General features: G+C 49.5%; 1 pseudogene; it reads left to right on the top strand.

Annotated features, from left to right (window-relative positions):
* The window catches only part of LOC121292982, a 66094-nt pseudogene that overhangs the window by 34842 nt on the left and 23610 nt on the right, over positions 1-7642 (top strand).

Raw genomic sequence — 7642 nt, 5'->3', positions numbered from 1 at the left:
GTTGCACTACCTGCCTGTTTCTCTTAGATCCTCTGGTGGTCACCCATTTTCCTATCTGCCTGTGTACCTCTCAGCTGCGGTTGTGACCACTTCGCTAATTATGCTATCCTCATAATTCTGAGCCTTGCGGATGCACCACAGTGACTCCAGCCGTCGCTCAAGCTCTAAAACTCAAAGCTCAGATTCTGCTGCTTGTGACACTTCCTGTGCATGTAGTCATTGAGGGCACATTGTGCCTGCAACGACTTCCCACATCCTGCAGGATGCACCATTCCACATGAACGAGCTGCACTGGCATACCTTAAACTTTATATGAGGTGGTTTACTACAGTCAGGGTATATTTTAATTAACTCACCTGTCACTCACCAATCATCTCCACTGTCCCAAGCCTCTGGAAACACCTAACCTATACTTAGCACAGCCAATCAATCTAGGGGACACCTGTGACATCACTTTTTAGATGTTTTTTCTTCCACTCACGCTGTTTTCACTCTCCGACTGTTTCTCCACTCCGCTCTTGTTTTCACTCTCCGATGTCTCTCCTCTCGCGCTGCTTTCAATCTCCCAACTGTCTCTCCTCTCGCGCTGCTTTCAATCTCCCAACTGTCTCTCCTCTCGCGCTGTTTTCAATCTCCCGACTGTCTCTCCCTCTCGCGCTGTTTTCAATCTCCCGACTGTCTCTCCTCTCGCGCTGCTTTCAATCTCCCGACTGTCTTCCTCTCGCGCTGTTTTCAATCTCCCGACTGTCTGGTCTCTCCTCTCACGCTGTTTTCAATTCTCCCAACTGTTCTCTCCTCTCGCTCTGTTTTCAATCTCCCGACTGCTTCTCTCGCTCTGTTTCCAATCTCCGACTGCTCAAAAATGCGGCCAATCCCCTATGCGGCCAATAATCAGGAAGTCTGATGTGTGTGTGACCACTCTCAGCATTGCACCCCGGCCCAATGCCCCTGATCCCTCCATTGGTGTTATTTCTCCTGCCCCACTACATTCTGAAATACCTTCCCCCCCCCCCCCCGCTAATTCCAGCCTCATGTGCCTCCCAGATTTTAATTGCTTCATCATAGGTGACCCTGTCTTCAGTTGTTTGGGCTCCAATCTCTGGAATTCCTTCACTATACCTCTCTGCTTCCCTGACTTACTTTCCTCTTTTTGGACATTCCTTAAAACCTGCCTCTTTGACCGTGGTTTTAGCCCCATGACCTTATGTACCTTGGTGTGATCATTTGTTTTCTAATTGCTCTAGTGAAGCACCGGGGGATGGGTAGAGAAATATTAGTTGTTGTTGGACTATCCATATAAACATCGTTGAAGTTGGGGATTCCGCAGTGAGTAACTGACTCCCGACTCTCCAAAGCCTGCCCACCATCTACAAGGCACATCTCAGGAGTACAGTGGAATACTCCCCACTTGCCTGGGTGAGTGCAGCTCCAACAACACTCAAGCAGCTCAACCACCATCCAGGACAAAGCAGCCCCACTTGATTGGCACCCCATCCACAAACATTCACTCCCTACATCACTGACACACAGTAGCAGCAGTGCTTACCACCACCCCCCGCAACCCCCCCGCCCCACCCCAGGTACAAGACGCACTGCAGAAACTGGAATTTCCCCTCCAAGTCACTCACCATCCTGACTTGGAAAATTTCAGCTGTTCCTTCACTGTTGCTGGGTCAAAAATCCTGCAACTCCCTCCCTAACAGCACTGTGGATGTACCTACACCACACAGACTGCATCAGTTCAAGAAGGCAGCTCACCACTACCTTCTCAAGGGCAATTAGGGATGGGCAATAAATGCTGGCCCAGCCAGTGAAGCCCCACACCGCATAATGAAGAAGAAAAAGGATTTCTTTACAATGCAGCTTAGAAAGGATATTTGATGCTGGGAGGGAGTGCGGTGCAGATTCACCAGAATGTTACCAGGACTCCAAAGGCTAGGGCGCAGAAAGGTGGTATATGCTAGACTCCCATTGCCTGGAATATCGAAGATGATGGGGTGATTGTTTTAGGCTTTTAGGATTGTTAAAGAGTAGGTACATTTTCCATTGCTGGGGAGTCTAGAACAAGGAGACATAGCCTTGAAATCAAAGGCAGCAGACACTCAGAAGGGAAGTTAGCAAACACTTAATACAAGGGGTTGAAGTATAGAACTCTCTCTCAAAAAAAGTAGTTGATGCTAATTTAATTTATAATTTTAAATCTGAGGTCCATTTGCTTTTGTTAGACAAGCATATATCAACAGCAAACTACAAAAGCTTGCATTTCTATAGCACCCTTAATGCAATAAGACATCTCAGGCTACCTTTTCAAAGCGTTAAAAATCAAAATATATGACATTGAAGTATGCGAGGCGACATTAGAATATGTGACTCTAATCGATGAGGTAGGTATTAAAGAATATCTTAAAGGGGGAAAGAGAGACAGAGAGATTTAGGGGAGGAAATTCCAGACTTTAGGAGGGGTGAGGTCATGGAGAGTTTTAGAAACAATTGCTAAACTTAATACCCTCCCCAGAGGGGAGTTTGGAAACTGGGTGGAATTTAATCAGGTTGGAGGGTTTGGACCTCTCAGCTCACTGCTTTGCCCCAATTATATCTGGGGCAGGAAGGCTCTGGGTGGCTTTCTAGCCTCACTGCCAATTAATGCCCTCTTGGCCTCATCACACTGGTACTGGTATTTGACCAATAGCGGGCAGGAGGACTTGCCATACAGGGGAGCCTGAAAAGCAAAGCCCTGTCTGAGGTTTGCTTGTGGGCTCCTGTGAGGTGGGGATTTGGGTCAGTGCCTGATTGAGGGACCCTGCTTTGGGACAGGGGAACCGGTTTAGAGCTGCCAACTTGCCACCCTCTCCATGACCCCACTTCACAACCCCAATCCTGCCCTCACACTGTGGCCTGGGTCCTGGCTAATCCTGGCCTCTGCTGGGGACATTACCAGCAGCTACCACCACTCCCACGCGCACTGCCCACAATGAACAGCTACCGGCCTCTGATTGGCCAGCCGCTCTTGGGGGGACAGGATTGGATTTCCACCCTGGGTCCTTGAAGCCAGGAAAGGCCCTGCCACTGCCTGATTGGCACTTGATAGGCAGGCCTCCCCAGATGATGGGGATGCAGGCCTCTCAACATCTGTTCAGCCAATGGCCGAGACCCCTGTCACCTGGATTAAATACTGCCCAAGGATACAAACTCAAAATCAACACATCGCTTATCTTACAGGTCAGTAGGCACAGGGTGTGGACAGTGAACAAGATTTGGTGCAAACTAGGTAGCTGAGTTTTAGGTGGCACAAGTTTACAGAGGGTAGAACAAGGGAGGACAGGCAGGATTGGGTGGATATAGTCAAGTCTCAGAGGTAGCAAAGGCCTGGGTGAGGGTTCCAGCTCCAGAAGAGCTGAGGCAGGGGCAGCAGAGTTGAATGGTGTTACGGAGATGGAAAGAGGTGGTCTTATGGACAATACAGAGAAGGGTCGGAAGTTCACCCCAGGATTAAATCTGACACTGAGATTGTGAACAATGTGATTGAGGCTCAGACAAATCCAGAAAGAGACATGGAGTCAATGGCGAGGGAGCAGAATTTGTAGAGGGGACATAAGACAATTGCTTTGTTCATTCCCAATATTTCATTTAAGGAAATTCCTGCTCATCCACTATACAGAGGTAGGCAGGGCAAGCCAGGTGGATGGGGTAGGGTCAGGGGAGTGATGATCTCATTGAATGATGGGTAGGGTGACGCTTGTCCTCCTTGGGTTGTGTAGCTGATTAGATTGTGTCTACTTTCCACAGGCCTTTGGTGCAGTGGAAGCCATGTCAGACAGGATCTGTATCCATTCCAAAGGGCAGGTCAATGTGGACATCTCAGCTGAGGACCTCCTGACCTGCTGTAAACTGGAATGTGGGAATGGTTAAGTGCTTCTGTACAACGAGGGTGACAATGATTACGAGACGAAGGAAGTACGAGCGCAGATGGATGGCGACTGCAAAGAGGGTGGGTGTGCCAACCATTTTAGCAGTGAAGATATTTCTAGCCATGGACTTGATTGCATAGTTACAAAATTGTAATATTAGCCTGGCGATTGGGAACTTCTGATTGGCTACAATTTATTCGCACCTGAGCAACAGCACGGGGTTAGATACAGAGCAAAGCTCCCTCTACACTGTCCCCATCAAACACTCCCAGTACAGGTACAGCACGGTGTTAGATACAGAGTAAACCTCCCTCTACACTGTCCCCATCAAACACTCCCAGTACAGGTACAGCACGGTGTTAGATACAGAGTAAACCTCCCTCTACACTGTCCCATCAAAACATTCCCAGGACAGGTACAGCACGGGGTTAGATACAGAGTAAATCTCCCTCTACACGTCCCCATCAAACACTCCCAGGACAGGTACAGCACGGGGTTAGATACAGAGTAAAGCTCCCTCTACACTGTCCCCATCAAACACTCCCAGGACAGGTACAGCACAGGGTTAGATACAGAGTAAAGCTCCCTCTACACTGTCCCCATCAAACACTCCAGGACAGGTACAGCACGGGGTTAGATACAGAGTAAATCTCCCTCTACACTGTCCCATCAAACACTCCCAGGACAGGTACAGCACGGGGTTAGATACAGAGAGTAAATCTCCCTCTACCGTCCCCATCAAACACTCCCGGGACAGGTACAGCACGGGGTTAGATACAGAGTAAAGTTCCCTCTACACTGTCCCCATCAAACACTCCCAGGACAGGTACAGCACGGGGTTAGATACAGAGTAAAGCTCCCTCTACACTGTCCCCATCAAACACTCCCAGGACAGGTACAGCACGGGGTTAGATACAGAGTAAAGTTCCCTCTACACTGTCCCCATCAAACACTCCCAGGACAGGTACAGCACGGGGTTAGATACAGAGTAAAGCTCCCTCTACACTGTCCCCATCAAACACTCCCAGGACAGGTACAGCACGGGGTTATTTACAGAGTAAAGTTCCCTCTACACTGTCCCCATCAAACACTCCCAGGACAGGTACAGCACGGGGTTAGATACAGAGTAAACCTCCCTCTAAACTGTTCCATGCCATCACTCCCAGAAAGGGTGAAGCACGGTGGTTAGATACAGAGTAAATTTCCCTCCACACTGTCCCCATCAAACACTCCCAGGACAGGTACAGCACGGGGTTAGATACAGAGTAAAGCTCCCTCTACACTGTCCCCATCAAACACTCCCAGGACAGGTACAGCACGGGGTTAGATACAGAGTAAATCTCCCTCTACACTGTCACCATCAAACACTCCCAGGACAGGTACAGCACAGGGTTAGATACAGAGTGAATCTGCCTCTACACTCTCCAGATCAAACACTCCAGGACAGGTACAGCACGGGGTTAGATACAGAGTAAATCTCCCTCTACACTGTCCCCATCAAACACTCCCAGGACAGGTACAGCACGGGGTTAGATACAGAGTAAATCTCCCTCTACACTGTCCCATCAAACACTCCAGGACAGGTACAGCACGGGGTTAGATACAGAGTAAATCTCCCTCTACACTGTCCCCATCAAACACTCCCAGGACTGGTACAGCACGGGGTTAGATACAGAGTAAAGCTCCCTCTACACTGTCCCCATCAAACACTCCAGGACAGGTACAGCACGGAGTTAGATACAGAGTTAAGCTCCCTGTACACTTCCATCAAACACTCCCAGGACAGGTACAGCACGGGGTTAGATACTGAGTAAATCTCCCTCTACACTGTCCCCATCAAACACTCCCAGGACAGGTACAGCATGGGGTTAGATACAGAGTAAATCTCCCTCTACACTTTCCCATCAAACACTCCCAGGACAGGTACAGCACGGGGTTAGATACAGAGTAAAGCTCCTCTACACCGTCCCCATCAAACACACCCAGGACACGTAAAGGACGGGGTTAGATACAGAGTAAAGCTCCCTCTACACTGTCCCCATCAAACACTCCCAGGACAGGTACAGCACGGGGTTAGATACAGAGTAAAGCTCCCTGTACACGTCCCCATCAAACACTCCCAGGAATGTACAGCACGGGGTTAGATACAGAGTAAATCTCCCTCTACACTGTCCCCATCAAACACTCCCAGGGCAGGTACATTATGGGGTTAGATACAAGTAAATCCCCTCTACACTCTCCCATCAAACACTCCCAGGACAGGTACAGCATGGGGTTAGATACAGAGTAAATCTCCCTCTATTCTGTCCCCATCAAACACTCCCAGGACAGGTACAGCACGGGGTTAGATACAGAGTAAATCTCCCTCTACACTGTCCCCATCAAACACTCCCAGGACAGGTACAGCACGGGGTTAGATACAGAGTAAAGCTCCTCTACACTGTCCCCATCAAACACTCCCAGGACAGGTACAGCACGGGGTTAGATACAGAGTAAATCTCCCTCTACACTGTCCCCATCAAACACTCCAGGACAGGTACAGCATGGGGTTAGATACAGAGTAAATCTCCCTCTACACCGTCCCCATCAAACACTCCCAGGACAGGTACAGCACGGGGTTAGATACAGAGTAAATCTCCCTCTACACTGTCCCCATCAAACACTCCCAGGGCAGGTACAGCACGGGGTTAGATACAAAGTAAATCCCCTCTACACTGCCCCCATCAAATACTCCCAGGACAGGTACAGCACGGGGTTAGATACAGAGTAAATCTCCCTCTACACTGTCCCCATCAAACACTCCCAGGACAGGTACAGCACGGGGTTAGATACAGAGTAAAGCTCCCTCTACACTGTCCCCATCAAACACTCCAGGACAGGTACAGCACGGGGTTAGATACAGAGTAAAGCTCCCTCTACACTGTCCCCATCAAACACTCCCAGGACAGGTACAGCACGGGTTAGATACAGAGTAAAGCTCCCTCTACACTGTCCCCATCAAACACTCCCAGGACAGGTACAGCACGGGGTTAGATACAGAGTAAATCTCCTCTACACTGTCCCCATCAAACACTCCCAGGACAGGTACAGCACGGGGTTAGATACAGAGTAAATCTCCCTCTACACTGTCCCCATCAAACACTCCCAGGACAGGTACAGCACGGGGTTAGATACAGAGTAAATCTCCCTCTACACTGTCCCCATCAAACACTCCCAGGACAGGTACAGCACGCGGTTAGATACAGAGTAAATCTCCCTCTACACTGTCCCATCAAACACTCCCAGGACAGGTACAGCACGGGGTTAGATACAGAGTAAATCTCCCTCTACACCGTCCCCATCAAACACTCCCAGGACAGGTACAGCACGGGGTTAGATACAGAGTAAATCTCCCTCTACACTGTCCCCATCAAACACTCCCAGGACAGGTACAGCACGGGGTTAGATACAGAGTAAAACTCCCTCTACACTGTCCCCATCAAACACTCCCAGGACAGGTACAGCACGGGGTTAGATACAGAGTAAAGCTCCCTCTACACTGTCCCATCAAACACTCCCAGGACAGGTACAGCACGGGGTTAGATACAGAGTAAATCTCCCTCTACACTGTCCCCATCAAACACTCCCAGGACAGGTACAGCACGGGGTTAGATACAGAGTAAAACTCCCTCTACACTGTCCCCATCAAACACTCCCAGGACAGGTACAGCACAGGGTTAGATACAGAGTAATGC

Source organism: Carcharodon carcharias, chromosome 2 (assembly GCF_017639515.1).
Source record: "Carcharodon carcharias isolate sCarCar2 chromosome 2, sCarCar2.pri, whole genome shotgun sequence".
Classification (NCBI taxonomy): domain Eukaryota; kingdom Metazoa; phylum Chordata; class Chondrichthyes; order Lamniformes; family Lamnidae; genus Carcharodon; species Carcharodon carcharias.
The sequence above is the reverse complement of the archived record's forward strand: the minus strand, read 5'-3'. Positions and strand labels throughout refer to the sequence as shown.